This window comes from Drosophila rhopaloa, unplaced genomic scaffold, assembly GCF_018152115.1.
Source record: "Drosophila rhopaloa isolate 14029-0021.01 unplaced genomic scaffold, ASM1815211v1 contig_80, whole genome shotgun sequence".
Lineage (NCBI taxonomy): Eukaryota > Metazoa > Arthropoda > Insecta > Diptera > Drosophilidae > Drosophila > Drosophila rhopaloa.
Genome location: NW_025335179.1, coordinates 1004074 through 1022125, shown reverse-complemented (window position 1 = coordinate 1022125; position 18052 = coordinate 1004074).

Genomic DNA, 18052 nt, shown 5'->3' with positions numbered 1-18052 from the left:
GGATAATATGGTTGTAAAAGAGTTCGAGGCTAAGATAAAGAAGAAGGGGCCCGTAGGAGTAAAACTTCCTAGTCGAGGCCAAACCAGTGTACCAATTTCAAAAAACTAACTTCTAACCTCCTTCTTTCCTATCAGAATGCAAGAGGTTTGCGTAGCAAACTCACTAAATTGTATTCTGATAGCCTTTCCTTTGCATCTCATATTATTGTGTTCACAGAAACCTGGTTAAAGCCGGAGATCTTTAGCTCCGAAGTTTTTCCAGGTAAGTACACAATATATAGGTATGACCGTCCCTCTAGACGGGGAGGTGGAGTCTTAATTGGAGTTGATTCAAACTTCCCGTCTGAGGAGTTATTTTTTGATGAATTCAATACCATTGAATTTATTTGTGTAAAGTTATCGCTTCCTGGTAACTTTATATACATAACTTGCTCTTATATTCCGCCGTTGTCTGAACTTCCTGATTATTTAAATCACCTATCCGTTATTAAGTCCGTTGCAAATAAGCTTTCCGATAGGGATCAGTTGATAGTTCTAGGTGATTTTAATATACCCGGAGTTACTTGGTCCACTGAGGATGGATCGAATGTCTTACTACCTATAGCACAACATGATTTTATTGATGGCCTGCTTGACATATCTCTATCTCAAGTAAACCATGTTCGAAATTCATTAGGTCGCCTACTTGATTTGTGTTTTGTATCGAATCCTGAAGGTGTGTTTCTGTCCAGAGTAGCACCACTCACGCAACCTGAAGATCCATATCACCCAACAATCGAACTTTCATTTGATACGGGTAGAGTTATAGAAGAAAAATCAGAAAAATCCAAACGAATACATTGTTTTCGCAAGGCAGACTTTCTGAGGCTTAATAATTTTATTTCTGGCTTTAATTGGTCTGATCTTTACTTATGCAATAATATGTCTGATGCAGTTAATGTTTTTTATACTGCAATAAACTCATTTTTTAATTCCTGTGTTCCGTGGTACTATCCGTCAACTTCCAATAAATCACCTTGGTTTAGCAAAGAGTTGACACACTTAAGAAATGTAAAGTCCAGACTTTTTAGGAAATATAAAAATACCGGTTCTCAATCTGTTTTTACTAGATATCTAAGTGCTCGGTCAAGATTTACCGTGCTTAATGCTCAGTGTTATAATAGTTACTTAAACCGTTGTAAGGTCCAGTTCTCTCAGGACCCGAAACAGTTTTATAATTTTGTTAACACCAAGCGTAAATCTAATTCTTTTCCTTCCTCGCTGTCGTTCGAAAACATGACGGGAACCACAGATCAGGCAATAGCCGATATATTTGCCCAATTTTTTCAAACGACTTACTCTACTTTAGATTATTCATCTCAGCCTTATTCTTACACCATGCCCAAGTCAAACCTCATATTCTGTCCCACTTTAACAGAAAGCTCTCTTCTTTTGGATCTTCTTCGTATTAAGCCTGCTTATTCGCCAGGGCCCGATGGTATTCCTGGGTGCGTGCTTAGGTATTGCGCTAAGGCCCTGTGCAAACCTCTTCACAAGTTGTTTACCTTATCTCTAGAAACGTCCCAATTCCCAAATATTTGGAAGGAATCATTTGTTATTCCTCTTTTCAAAAAAGGTAACAAGTTAGAAGCCATTAACTACAGAGGTATTTCTAAGTTGTCAGCTATTCCTAAGCTTTTTGAAAAAATTATTACTCCTCATTTGCAGCACTTTTGCAGATCAATTATTTCTCCGTGTCAACACGGATTTATTAAACGTAGATCCACAATTACGAACCTTCTAGAGCTCACTACATTTGTGATAAAAGGCTTCAATGGTAGTTTTCAAACAGATGTCATTTACACTGACTTTAGTAAAGCATTTGACTCGGTAAATCACTTACTTCTTATTCATAAACTTGACCTTTTAGGTTTTCCAGTTGATCTGCTTAAATGGATTTCAAGTTATCTAAATGGCAGGTCACAAAGGGTCCTTTTTAAAAATTCAATTTCTGAAATTCTCCGTGTTACCTCCGGTGTCCCACAAGGGAGCCATCTGGGTCCGTTACTTTTTACATTATTTATTAACGATCTTCCCTCAATTATAAGTCATTCTCGCGTACTTATGTACGCAGATGATGTTAAGTTGTGCCTGCAGTATAAGGACATTTCCTGCCATTTAGACTTGCAATCCGATCTAGATAATTTTCAAAACTGGTGCCGAGATAATTTACTAAATTTAAACGGCTCCAAGTGCAAGCTGATGACTTTTTATCGGGCCAATCCGATATACGCGACTTACACGTTAAGTGGCAGCTCTTTGGATAGAATAACTCTTGTAAACGATCTTGGCGTTCTCTTGGACCCTAAACTAAAATTTTCTAATCACATTTCGTCCATGGTTAATAATGCCAGAGGAGTGCTTGGATTTATTAAAAGGTGGTCAAAAGAATTCGATGATCCTTATTTGACTAAAACTTTATTTATTTCGCTAGTCCGTCCGATTCTGGAGTATGGGTCTCCCGTCTGGAGTCCACAATACGGAATACATATTGGTCGTATTGAATCTGTACAAAAAAATTCCTTCTTTTTGCTTTACGGCGCCTAAACTGGGATGCAAATCTTATCTTACCTTCTTATTCTAGTAGACTTCTTTTGATTAATTTACCATCCCTAGCCAACCGTAGAACGATGCTTGGTACTATCTTTATTTATAACCTTATACATGGTGATATTGACTGCCCCGACTTGTTAAGTCGGCTAAACTTTTCTGTGCCAAGTAGATTAACTAGAAATTATATTCCCCTAATTTTAAATCATTGTAGATCTAACTATGCCTTGCATGAGCCTTTCAGAGTATTATGTTCTGACTATAATAGACTTTTTCCTGTAATATCAAATCTTGACTCTCTGCCGCTCCTAAAACGATTAATACTTGCTTCATTGGCACAAGATTGATCTAACTATTACTTTTTTCCCCGGACCTTTACCTTTATTTTCCTATCTCGCGTCTATCCTATCGCGAATCGTGCCGTACGATACACGGCTGCGCCCCTCGGTCGGTTGGGCGGGTAAGTGGGCCGTGGGACTCCGCGCGAAAAAAAAAAAAAAAAAAAAAAATGACCCCCTATGACAACGCCAAAATCCGAAGAAAATCACCACGATTTTCGGTATTTGATCAAAACTTTTGGATATAGTGGTCGAATGTTCGAATGGCATACCTCGTTGAATTCGTTACAAAATTTCCAACAACGTGGCATTTACAGAAAAAAAAACCATTTGAAAAATTAAAAAAAATAATAATTCCCATTATTATGACAAAGCCAAAATCCCTAGAAAATGACCTCGATTTTTCGGTTTTTTAATCCAAACCCTGGGAAATAGTGGTCGAATGTTGGAATGGCATACCTGGATGAATTTGTTAAAAAATGTCCAAAAAGGTGGCATTTACAGAAAAAAATATAATTTGAAAAATATTTTCGAAAAAAAGCATGCCCCACCCTTATGACAACGCAAAAATCCGAAGAAAATCACATCGATTTTCGGTATTTTAATCAAAACCCTGGGAAATAGTGGTCGAATGTTGGAATGGCATACCTGGATGAATTTGTTAAAAAATGTCCAAAAAGGTGGCATTTACAGAAAAACAAATATCATTTGAAAAATATTACAAAAAAAAAAACCATGCCCCCACCCTTATGACAACGCCAAAATCCGAAGAAAATCACCTCGATTTTCGGTATTTCAATCAAAAGTCTTGGATATAGTGGTCGAATGTTCGAATGGCATACCTCGTTGAATTCGTTACAAAATGTCCAACAAAGTGTCATTTACAGAAAAATATTGAAAATTATTTCGAAAAGAAATCATTTCCCCGACCCCATTATGACAAGGCCCAAATCCGGATAATATCAGCTCGATTTTTCGGGTTTTTTATCTAATCCCTAGGAAATAGTGGTCGAATGTTGGAATGGCATACCTCGTTGAATTCGTTACAAAATTTCCAACAAAGTGTCATTTACAAAAAAAAATATCATTTGAAAAATTTTTTCGAAAAAAAAAAATGACCCCCACCCTTGGGACAAAGCTAAAATCCGAGGAAAATCAAAACAATTTATCGGTATATTAATCAAAACCCTGGGAAATAGTGCTCGAATGTTGAAGTGGCATACCTAGTTGAATTCGTTACAAAATTTCCAACAAAATGTCATTTACGGAAAAAAAACCATTTGAAAAATTAAAAAAAAAAAATAATCCCCACCATTTTGACAAAGCCAAAATACGAAGAAAATCACCTCGATTTTTGGGTTTTTTAATCCAAACCCTGGGAAATAGTGGTCGAATGTTTGAAATGCATACCTGGATGAATTTGTTAAAAAATGTCCAAAAAGGTGGCATTTACAGAAAAAAATATCATTTGACAAAATATTTTACAGAAAAAAAAATCATTTGAACAATTACAAAAAAAAAAATAATAATCCCCACCATTATGACAAAGCCAAAGTCCGAAGAAAATCACCTCGATTTTTGGTTTTTTAATCAAAACCCTGGGAAATAGTGGTCAAATGTTGAAGTGGCATACCTTGTTGAATTCGTTACAAAATTTCCAACAAAATGTCATTTACGAAAAAAAAAAAACCATTTAAAAAAAAATAATAATTCCCATTATTATGACAAAGACAAAATCCGAAGAAAATCACCTCGATTTTTCGGTTTTTTAATCAAAACCCTGGGAAATAGTGGTCGAATGTTGGAATGGCATACCTGGATGAATTTGTTAAAAAATGTCCAAAAAGGTGGCATTTACAGAAAAACAAATATCATTTGAAAAATATTAAAAAAAAAAACCATGCCCCCACCCTTATGACAACGCCAAAATCCGAAGAAAATCACCTCGATTTTCGGTATTTCAATCAAAAGTCTTGGATATAGTGGTCGAATGTTGGAATGGCATACCTCGTTGAATTCGCTACAAAATTTCCAATATAGTGTCATTTACAGAAAAAAAATATCATTGAACAAATTTTTGGAAAGAAATGATGACCCCCTATGATAACGCCAAAATCCGAAGAAAATCACCACGATTTTCGGTATTTGATCAAAACTTTTGGATATAGTGGTCGAATGTTCGAATGGCATACCTCGTTGAATTTGTTAAAAAATTTCCAACAACGTGGCATTTACAGAAAAAAAAACCATTTGAAAATTAAAAAAAAAATAATAATTCCCATTATTATGACAAAGCCAAAATACCTAGAAAATGACCTCGATTTTTCGGTTTTTTAATCCAAACCCTGGGAAATAGTGGTCGAATGTTGGAATGGCATACCTGGATGAATTTGTTAAAAAATGTCCAAAAAGGTGGCATTTACAGAAAAAAAATATAATTTGAAAAATATTTTCGAAAAAAAAGCATGCCCACCCCTTATGACAACGCAAAAATCCGAAGAAAATCACATCGATTTTCGGTATTTTAATCAAAACCCTTGGATATAGTGGTCGAATGTTCGAATGGCATACCTCGTTGAATTCGTTACAAAATGTCCAACAAAGTGTCATTTACAGAAAAATATTGAAAATTATTTCGAAAAGAAATCATTTCCCCGACCCCATTATGACAAGGCCCAAATCCGGATAATATCAGCTCGATTTTTCGGGTTTTTTATCTAATCCCTAGGAAATAGTGGTCGAATGTTGGAATGGCATACCTCGTTGAATTCGTTACAAAATTTCCAACAAAGTGTCATTTACAAAAAAAAAATATCATTTGAAAAATTTTTTCGAAAAAAAAAATGACCCCCACCCTTGGGACAAAGCTAAAATCCGAGGAAAATCAAAACAATTTATCGGTATTTTAATCAAAACCGTGGGAAATAGTGCTCGAATGTTGAAGTGGCATACCTAGTTGAATTCGTTACAAAATTTCCAACAAAATGTCATTTACGAAAAAAAAACCATTTGAAAAATTAAAAAAAAAAATAATCCCCACCATTTTGACAAAGCCAAAATACGAAGAAAATCACCTCGATTTTTGGGTTTTTTAATCCAAACCCTGGGAAAAAGTGGTCGAATGTTTGAAATGCATACCTGGATGAATTTGTTAAAAAATGTCCAAAAAGGTGGCATTTACAGAAAAAAATATCATTTGACAAAATATTTTACAGAAAAAAAAATCATTTGAACAATTACAAAAAAAAATAAATAATAATCCCCACCATTATGACAAAGCCAAAGTCCGAAGAAAATCACCTCGATTTTTGGTTTTTTAATCAAAACCCTGGGAAATAGTTTTCAAATGTTGAAGTGGCATACCTTGTTGAATTCGTTACAAAATTTCCAACAAAATGTCATTTACGAAAAAAAAAAAACCATTTAAAAAAAATAATACTTCCCATTATTATGACAAAGACAAAATCCGAAGAAAATCACCTCGATTTTTCGGTTTTTTAATCCAAACCCTGGGAAATAGTGGTCGAATGATGGAATGGCATACCTGGATGAATTTGTTAACAAATGTCCAAAAAGGTGGCATTTACAGAAAAAAAAAAAATAGTTCCCACCATTATGACAAAGCCAAAATCCGAAGAAAATCACCTCGATTTTTCGGTTTTTTAATCAAAACCCTGGGAAATAGTGGTCGAATGTTGGAATGGCATACCTGGATGAATTTGTTAAAAAATGTCCAAAAAGGTGGCATTTACAGAAAAAAAATATAATTTGAAAAATATTTTCGAAAAAAAAGCATGCCCCACCCTTATGACAACGCAAAAATCCGAAGAAAATCACATCGATTTTCGGTATTTTAATCAAAACCCTTGGATATAGTGGTCGAATGTTCGAATGGCATACCTCGTTGAATTCGTTACAAAATGTCCAACAAAGTGTCATTTACAGAAAAATATTGAAAATTATTTCGAAAAGAAATCATTTCCCCGACCCCATTATGACAAGGCCCAAATCCGGATAATATCAGCTCGATTTTTCGGGTTTTTTATCTAATCCCTAGGAAATAGTGGTCGAATGTTGGAATGGCATACCTCGTTGAATTCGTTACAAAATTTCCAACAAAGTGTCATTTACAAAAAAAAATATCATTTGAAAAATTTTTTCGAAAAAAAAAATGACCCCCACCCTTGGGACAAAGCTAAAATCCGAGGAAAATCAAAACAATTTATCGGTATTTTAATCAAAACCCTGGGCAATAGTGCTTGAATGTTGAAGTGGCATACCTAGTTGAATTCGTTACAAAATTTCCAACAAAATGTCATTTACGGAAAAAAACCCATTGAAAAATTAAAAAAAAAAATAATCCCCACCATTTTGACAAAGCCAAAATACGAAGAAAATCACCTCGATTTTTGGGTTTTTTAATCCAAACCCTGGGAAATAGTGGTCGAATGTTTGAAATGCATACCTGGATGAATTTGTTAAAAAATGTCCAAAAAGGTGGCATTTACAGAAAAAAATATCATTTGACAAAATATTTTACAGAAAAAAAATCATTTGAACAATTACAAAAAAAAATAATAATCCCCACCATTATGACAAAGCCAAAGTCCGAAGAAAATCACCTCGATTTTTGGTTTTTTAATCAAAACCCTGGGAAATAGTGGTCAAATGTTGAAGTGGCATACCTTGTTGAATTCGTTACAAAATTTCCAACAAAATGTCATTTACGAAAAAAAAACCAACCATTTAAAAAAAATAATAATTCCCATTATTATGACAAAGACAAAATCCGAAGAAAATCACCTCGATTTTTCGGTTTTTTAATCAAAACCCTGGGAAATAGTGGTCGACTGATGGAATGGCATACCTGGATGAATTTGTTAAAAAATGTCCAAAAAGGTGGCATTTACAGAAAAAAAATATAATTTAAAAAATATTTTCGAAAAAAAAGCATGCCCACCCTTATGACAACGCAAAAATCCGAAGAAAATCACATCGATTTTCGGTATTTTAATCAAAACCCTTGGATATAGTGGTCGAATGTTCGAATGGCATACCTCGTTGAATTCGTTACAAAATGTTCAACAAAGTGTCATTTACAGAAAAATATTGAAAATTTTTTTCGAAAAGAAATCATTTCCCCGACCCCATTATGACAAGGCCCAAATCCGTATAATATCAGCTCGATTTTTCGGTTTTTTATCAAATCCCTAGGAAATTGTGGTCGAATGTTGGAATGGCATACCTCGTTGAATTCGTTACAAAATTTCCAACAAAGTGTCATTTACAGAAAAAAAATATCATTTGAAAAATTTTTTCGAAAAAAAAAATGACCACCACCCTTGGGACAAAGCTAAAATCCAAGGGAAATCACCACAATTTATCGGTATTTTAATCAAAACCCTGGGAAATAGTGCTCGAATGTGGAAGTGGCATACCTCGTTGAATTCGTTACAAAATGTCCAACAAAGTGTCATTTACAGAAAAATATTGAAAATTATTTCGAAAAGAAATCATTTCCCCGACCCCATTATGACAAGGCCCAAATCCGGATAATATCAGCTCGATTTTTCGGGTTTTTTATCTAATCCCTAGGAAATAGTGGTCGAATGTTGGAATGGCATACCTGGATGAATTTGTTAAAAAATGTCCAAAAAGGTGGCATTTACAGAAAAAAAAAATAGTTCCCACCATTATGACAAAGCCAAAATCCGAAGAAAATCACCTCGATTTTTCGGTTTTTTAATCCAAACCCTGGGAAATAGTGGTCGAATGATGGAATGGCATACCTGGATGAATTTGTTAAAAAATGTCCAAAAAGGTGGCATTTACAGAAAAAAAAAAATAGTTCCCACCATTATGACAAAGCCAAAATCCGAAGAAAATCACCTCGATTTTTCGGTTTTTTAATCAAAACCCTGGGAAATAGTGGTCGAATGTTGGAATGGCATACCTGGATGAATTTGTTAAAAAATGTCCAAAAAAGGTGGCATTTACAGAAAAACAAATATCATTTGAAAAATATTAAAAAAAAAAAAACCATGCCCCCACCCTTATGACAACGCCAAAATCCGAAGAAAATCACCTCGATTTTCGGTATTTTAATCAAAACCCTTGGATATAGTGGTCGAATGTTCGAATGGCATACCTCGTTGAATTCGTTACAAAATGTCCAACAAAGTGTCATTTACAGAAAAATATTGAAAATTATTTCGAAAAGAAATCATTTCCCCGACCCCATTATGACAAGGCCCAAATCCGGATAATATCAGCTCGATTTTTCGGGTTTTTTATCTAATCCCTAGGAAATAGTGGTCGAATGTTGGAATGGCATACCTGGATGAATTTGTTAAAAAATGTCCAAAAAGGTGGCATTTACAGAAAAAAAAATAGTTCCCACCATTATGACAAAGCCAAAATCCGAAGAAAATCACCTCGATTTTTCGGTTTTTTAATCCAAACCCTGGGAAATAGTGGTCGAATGATGGAATGGCATACCTGGATGAATTTGTTAAAAAATGTCCAAAAAGGTGGCATTTACAGAAAAAAAAAAAATAGTTCCCACCATTATGACAAAGCCAAAATCCGAAGAAAATCACCTCGATTTTTCGGTTTTTTAATCAAAACCCTGGGAAATAGTGGTCGAATGTTGGAATGGCATACCTGGATGATTTTGTTAAAAAATGTCCAAAAAAGGTGGCATTTACAGAAAAACAAATATCATTTGAAAAATATTAAAAAAAAAAAACCATGCCCCCACCCTTATGACAACGCCAAAATCCGAAGAAAATCACCTCGATTTTCGGTATTTCAATCAAAAGTCTTGGATATAGTGGTCGAATGTTGGAATGGCATACCTCGTTGAATTCGCTACAAAATTTCCAACATAGTGTCATTTACAGAAAAAAAATATCATTGAACAAATTTTTGCAAAGAAATGATGACCCCCTATGACAACGCCAAAATCCGAAGAAAATCACCACGATTTTCGGTATTTGATCAAAACTTTTGGATATAGTGGTCGAATGTTCGAATGGCATACCTCGTTGAATTCGTTACAAAATTTCCAACAACGTGGCATTTACAGAAAAAAAAACCATTTGAAAATTAAAAAAAAAATAATAATTCCCATTATTATGACAAAGCCAAAATCCCTAGAAAATGACCTCGATTTTTCGGTTTTTTAATCCAAACCCTGGGAAATAGTGGTCGAATGTTGGAATGGCATACCTGGATGAATTTGTTAAAAAATGTCCAAAAAGGTGGCATTTACAGAAAAAAAATATAATTTGAAAAATATTTTCGAAAAAAAAGCATGCCCCACCCTTATGACAACGCAAAAATCCGAAGAAAATCACATCGATTTTCGGTATTTTAATCAAAACCCTTGGATATAGTGGTCGAATGTTCGAATGGCATACCTCGTTGAATTCGTTACAAAATGTCCAACAAAGTGTCATTTACAGAAAAATATTGAAAATTATTTCGAAAAGAAATCATTTCCCCGACCCCATTATGACAAGGCCCAAATCCGGATAATATCAGCTCGATTTTTCGGGTTTTTTATCTAATCCCTAGGAAATAGTGGTCGAATGTTGGAATGGCATACCTCGTTGAATTCGTTACAAAATTTCCAACAAAGTGTCATTTACAAAAAAAAATATCATTTAAAAATTTTTTCGAAAAAAAAATATGACCCCCACCCTTGGGACAAAGCTAAAATCCGAGGAAAATCAAAACAATTTATCGGTATTTTAATCAAAACCCTGGGCAATAGTGCTTGAATGTTGAAGTGGCATACCTAGTTGAATTCGTTACAAAATTTCCAACAAAATGTCATTTACGGAAAAAAAAACCATTTGAAAAATTAAAAAAAAAATAATCCCCACCATTTTGACAAAGCCAAAATACGAAGAAAATCACCTCGATTTTTGGGTTTTTTAATCCAAACCCTGGGAAATAGTGGTCGAATGTCTGAATGGCATACCTGGATGAATTTGTTAAAAAATGTCCAAAAAGGTGGCATTTACAGAAAAAAATATCATTTGACAAAATATTTTACAGAAAAAAAAATCATTTGAACAATTACAAAAAAAAAAAATAATAATCCCCACCATTATGACAAAGCCAAAGTCCGAAGAAAATCACATCGATTTTTGGTTTTTTAATCAAAACCCTGGGAAATAGTGGTCAAATGTTGAAGTGGCATACCTTGTTGAATTCGTTACAAAATTTCCAACAAAATGTCATTTACGAAAAAAAAAAAACCATTTAAAAAAAATAATAATTCCCATTATTATGACAAAGACAAAATCCGAAGAAAATCACCTCGATTTTTCGGTTTTTTAATCCAAACCCTGGGAAATAGTGGTCGACTGATGGAATGGCATACCTGGATGAATTTGTTAAAAAATGTCCAAAAAGGTGGCATTTACAGAAAAAAAATATAATTTGAAAAATATTTTCGAAAAAAAAGCATGCCCCACCCTTATGACAACGCAAAAATCCGAAGAAAATCACATCGATTTTCGGTATTTTAATCAAAACCATTGGATATAGTGGTCGAATGTTCGAATGGCATACCTCGTTGAATTCGTTACAAAATGTCCAACAAAGTGTCATTTACAGAAAAATATTGAAAATTTTTTTCGAAAAGAAATCATTTCCCCGACCCCATTATGACAAGGCCCAAATCCGTATAATATCAGCTCGATTTTTCGGTTTTTTATCAAATCCCTAGGAAATTGTGGTCGAATGTTGGAATGGCATACCTCGTTGAATTCGTTACAAAATTTCCAACAAAGTGTCATTTACAGAAAAAAATATCATTTGAAAAATTTTTTCGAAAAAAAAAATGACCACCACCCTTGGGACAAAGCTAAAATCCAAGGGAAATCACCACAATTTATCGGTATTTTAATCAAAACCCTGGGAAATAGTGCTCGAATGTGGAAGTGGCATACCTCGTTGAATTCGTTACAAAATGTCCAACAAAGTGTCATTTACAGAAAAATATTGAAAATTATTTCGAAAAGAAATCATTTCCCCGACCCCATTATGACAAGGCCCAAATCCGGATAATATCAGCTCGATTTTTCGGGTTTTTTATCTAATCCCTAGGAAATAGTGGTCGAATGTTGGAATGGCATACCTCGTTGAATTCGTTACAAAATTTCCAACAAAGTGTCATTTACAAAAAAAAACATGATTTGAAAAATTTTTTCGAAAAAAAAAAATGACCCCCACCCTTGGGACAAAGCTAAAATCCGAGGAAAATCACCACAATTTATCGGTATTTTAATCAAAACCCTGGGAAATAGTGCTCGAATGTGGAAGTGGCATACCTCGTTGAATTCGTTACAAGATTTCCAACAAAATGTCATTTACAAAAAAAAAAAATCATTTGAAAAATTAAAAAAAAAAATAGTTTCCACCATTATGACAAAGCCAAAATCCGAAGAAAATCACCTCGATTTTTCGGTTTTTTAATCCAAACCCTGGGAAATAGTGGTCGAATGTTGGAATGGCATACCTGGATGAATTTGTTAAAAAATGTCCAAAAAGGTGGTATTTACAGAAAAACAAATATCATTTGAAAAATATTAAAAAAAAAAAACCATGCCCCTACCCTTATGACAACGCCAAAATCCAAAAATAATCACCTCGATTTTCGGTATTTCAATCAAAAGTCTTGGATATAGTGGTCGAATGTTGGAATGGCATACCTCGTTGAATTCGCTACAAAATTTCCAACATAGTGTCATTTACAGAAAAAAAATATCATTGAATAAATTTTTGGAAAGAAATGATGACCCCCTATAACAACGCCAAAATCCGAAGAAAATCACCACGATTTTCGGTATTTGATCAAAACTTTTGGATATAGTGGTCGAATGTTCGAATGACATACCTCGTTGAATTCGTTACAAAATTTCCAACAACGTGGCATTTACAGAAAAAAAAACCATTTGAAAAATTTAAAAAAAAATAATAATTCCCATTATTATGACAAAGCCAAAATCCCTAGAAAATGACCTCGATTTTTCGGTTTTTTAATCCAAACCCTGGGAAATAGTGGTCGAATGTTGGAATGGCATACCTGGATGAATTTGTTAAAAAATGTCCAAAAAGGTGGCATTTACAGAAAAAAATATAATTTGAAAAATATTTTCGAAAAAAAAGCATGCCCCACCCTTATGACAACGCAAAAATCCGAAGAAAATCACATCGATTTTCCGTATTTTAATCAAAACCCTTGGATATAGTGGTCGAATGTTCGAATGGCATACCTCGTTGAATTCGTTACAAAATGTCCAACAAAGTGTCATTTACAGAAAAATATTGAAAATTATTTCGAAAAGAAATCATTTCCCCGACCCCATTATGACAAGGCCCAAATCCGGATAATATCAGCTCGATTTTTCGGGTTTTTTATCTAATCCCTAGGAAATAGTGGTCGAATGTTGGAATGGCATACCTGGATGAATTTGTTAAAAAATGTCCAAAAAGGTGGCATTTACAGAAAAAAAAATAGTTCCCACCATTATGACAAAGCCAAAATCCGAAGAAAATCACCTCGATTTTTCGGTTTTTTAATCCAAACCCTGGGAAATAGTGGTCGAATGATGGAATGGCATACCTGGATGAATTTGTTAAAAAATGTCCAAAAAGGTGGCATTTACAGAAAAAAAAAAAATAGTTCCCACCATTATGACAAAGCCAAAATCCGAAGAAAATCACCTCGATTTTTCGGTTTTTTAATCAAAACCCTGGGAAATAGTGGTCGAATGTTGGAATGGCATACCTGGATGAATTTGTTAAAAAATGTCCAAAAAGGTGGCATTTACAGAAAAACAAATATCATTTGAAAAATATTAAAAAAAAAAAAACCATGCCCCCACCCTTATGACAACGCCAAAATCCGAAAAAAATCACCTCGATTTTCGGTATTTCAATCAAAAGTCTTGGATATAGTGGTCGAATGTTGGAATGGCATACCTCGTTGAATTCGCTACAAAATTTCCAACATAGTGTCATTTACAGAAAAAAATATCATTGAACAAATTTTTGCAAAGAAATGATGACCCCCTATGACAACGCCAAAATCCGAAGAAAATCACCACGATTTTCGGTATTTGATCAAAACTTTTGGATATAGTGGTCGAATGTTCGAATGGCATACCTCGTTGAATTCGTTACAAAATTTCCAACAACGTGGCATTTACAGAAAAAAAAACCATTTGAAAATTTAAAAAAAAATAATAATTCCCATTATTATGACAAAGCCAAACTCCCTAGAAAATGACCTCGATTTTTCGGTTTTTTAATCCAAACCCTGGGAAATAGTGGTCGAATGTTGGAATGGCATACCTGGATGAATTTGTTAAAAAATGTCCAAAAAGGTGGCATTTACAGAAAAAAATATAATTTGAAAAATATTTTCGAAAAAAAGCATGCCCCACCCTTATGACAACGCAAAAATCCGAAGAAAATCACATCGATTTTCGGTATTTTAATCAAAACCCTTGGATATAGTGGTCGAATGTTCGAATGGCATACCTCGTTGAATTCGTTACAAAATGTCCAACAAAGTGTCATTTACAGAAAAATATTGAAAATTATTTCGAAAAGAAATCATTTCCCCGACCCCATTATGACAAGGCCCAAATCCGGATAATATCAGCTCGATTTTTCGGGTTTTTATCTAATCCCTAGGAAATAGTGGTCGAATGTTGGAATGGCATACCTCGTTGAATTCGTTACAAAATTTCCAACAAAGTGTCATTTACAAAAAAAAATATCATTTAAAAATTTTTTCAAAAAAAAAAATGACCCCCACCCTTGGGACAAAGCTAAAATCCGAGAAAAATCAAAACAATTTATCGGTATTTTAATCAAAACCCTTGGCAATAGTGCTTGAATGTTGAAGTGGCATACCTAGTTGAATTCGTTACAAAATTTCCAACAAAATGTCATTTACGGAAAAAAAACCATTTGAAAAATTAAAAAAAAAATAATCCCCACCATTTTGACAAAGCCAAAATACGAAGAAAATCACCTCGATTTTTGGGTTTTTTAATCCAAACCCTGGGAAATAGTGGTCGAATGTTTGAAATGCGTACCTGGATGAATTTGTTAAAAAATGTCCAAAAAGGTGGCATTTACAGAAAAAAATATCATTTGACAAAATATTTTACAGAAAAAAAATCATTTGAACAATTACAAAAAAAAAAATAATAATCCCCACCATTATGACAAAGCCAAAGTCCGAAGAAAATCACCTCGATTTTTGGTTTTTAATCAAAACCCTGGGAAATAGTGGTCAAATGTTGAAGTGGCATACCTTGTTGAATTCGTTACAAAATTTCCAACAAAATGTCATTTACGAAAAAAAAAAAACCATTTAAAAAAAAATAATAATTCCCATTATTATGACAAAGACAAAATCCGAAGAAAATCACCTCGATTTTTCGGTTTTTTAATCCAAACCCTGGGAAATAGTGGTCGACTGATGGAATGGCATACCTGGATGAATTTGTTAAAAAATGTCCAAAAAGGTGGCATTTACAGAAAAAAAAATATAATTTGAAAAATATTTTCGAAAAAAAAGCATGCCCCACCCTTATGACAACGCAAAAATCCGAAGAAAATCACATCGATTTTCGGTATTTTAATCAAAACCCTTGGATATAGTGGTCGAATGTTCGAATGGCATACCTCGTTGAATTCGTTACAAAATGTCCAACAAAGTGTCATTTACAGAAAAATATTGAAAATTTTTTTCGAAAAGAAATCATTTCCCCGACCCCATTATGACAAGGCCCAAATCCGGATAATATCAGCTCGATTTTTCGGTTTTTTATCAAATCCCTAGGAAATTGTGGTCGAATGTTGGAATGGCATACCTCGTTGAATTCGTTACAAAATTTCCAACAAAGTGTCATTTACAGAAAAAAAATATCATTTGAAAAATTTTTTCGAAAAAAAATGACCACCACCCTTGGGACAAAGCTAAAATCCAAGGGAAATCACCACAATTTATCGGTATTTTAATCAAAACCCTGGGAAATAGTGCTCGAATGTGGAAGTGGCATACCTCGTTGAATTCGTTACAAAATGTCCAACAAAGTGTCATTTACAGAAAAATATTGAAAATTATTTCGAAAAGAAATCATTTCCCCGACCCCATTATGACAAGGCCCAAATCCGGATAATATCAGCTCGATTTTTCGGGTTTTTTATCTAATCCCTAGGAAATAGTGGTCGAATGTTGGAATGGCATACCTCGTTGAATTCGTTACAAAATTTCCAACAAAGTGTCATTTACAAAAAAAAATATGATTTGAAAAATTTTTTCGAAAAAAAAAAATGACCCCCACCCTTGGGACAAAGCTAAAATACGAGGAAAATCACCACAATTTATCGGTATTTTAATCAAAACCCTGGGAAATAGTGCTCGAATGTGGAAGTGGCATACCTCGTTGAATTCGTTACAAGATTTCCAACAAAATGTCATTTACAAAAAAAAAAATCATTTGAAAAATTAAAAAAAAAAAATAGTTTCCACCATTATGACAAAGCCAAAATCCGAAGAAAATCACCTCGATTTTTCGGTTTTTTAATCAAAACCCTGGGAAATAGTGGTCGAATGTTGGAATGGCATACCTGGATGAATTTGTTAAAAAATGTCCAAAAAGGTGGTATTTACAGAAAAACAAATATCATTTGAAAAATATTAAAAAAAAAAAACAATGCCCCCACCCTTATGACAACGCCAAAATCCGAAAAAAATCACCTCGATTTTCGGTATTTCAATCAAAAGTCTTGGATATAGTGGTCGAATGTTGGAATGGCATACCTCGTTGAATTCGCTACAAAATTTCCAACATAGTGTCATTTACAGAAAAAAAATATCATTGAATAAATTTTTGGAAAGAAATGATGACCCCGTATGACAACGCCAAAATCCGAAGAAAATCACCACGATTTTCGGTATTTGATCAAAACTTTTGGATATAGTGGTCGAATGTTCGAATGACATACCTCGTTGAATTCGTTACAAAATTTCCAACAACGTGGCATTTACAGAAAAAAAAAACCATTTGAAAAATTAAACAAAAAATAATAATTCCCATTATTATGACAAAGCCAAAATCCCTAGAAAATGACCTCGATTTTTCGGTTTTTTAATCCAAACCCTGGGAAATAGTGGTCGAATGTTGGAATGGCATACCTGGATGAATTTGTTAAAAAATGTCCAAAAAGGTGGCATTTACAGAAAAAAATATAATTTGAAAAATATTTTCGAAAAAAAAAGCATGCCCCACCCTTATGACAACGCAAAAATCCGAAGAAAATCACATCGATTTTCGGTATTTTAATCAAAACCCTTGGATATAGTGGTCGAATGTTCGAATGGCATACCTCGTTGAATTCGTTACAAAATGTCCAACAAAGTGTCATTTACAGAAAAATATTGAAAATTATTTCGAAAAGAAATCATTTCCCCGACCCCATTATGACAAGGCCCAAATCCGGATAATATCAGCTCGATTTTTCGGGTTTTTTATCTAATCCCTATGAAATAGTGGTCGAATGTTGGAATGGCATACCTCGTTGAATTCGTTACAAAATTTCCAACAAAGTGTCATTTACAGAAAAAAATATCTTTTGAAAAATTTAAAAAAAAAAACCATGACCCCCACCCGTATGACAAGGCAAAAATCCGGAGAAAATCACCGCGATTTTTCAGGTTTTTAATCAAAACCCTGGGAAATAGTGGTCAGATGTTGGAATGGCATACCTCGTTGAATTCGTTACAAAATTTCCAACATAGTGTCATTTACAGAAAAAAAATATTATTTGAAAAATTTTTGGAAAAAAAACGATGGTTTATTTGTATTTTAATCAAAAACCTTGGATTTAGTGGTCGAATGTTCGAATGGCGTACCTCATTGAATTCGTTACAAAATTTCCAAAAAAGTGTCATTTAAGAATAAAAAATCAATTGAACAATTTTTTCGAAAAAAAAGCATGTCTCCCACCCTTATGACTAGGCTCAAATCCGAAGAAAATCACCTCGGTTTTAAATCAAAACCCTGGGAAATAGTGGTCGGATGTTGGAA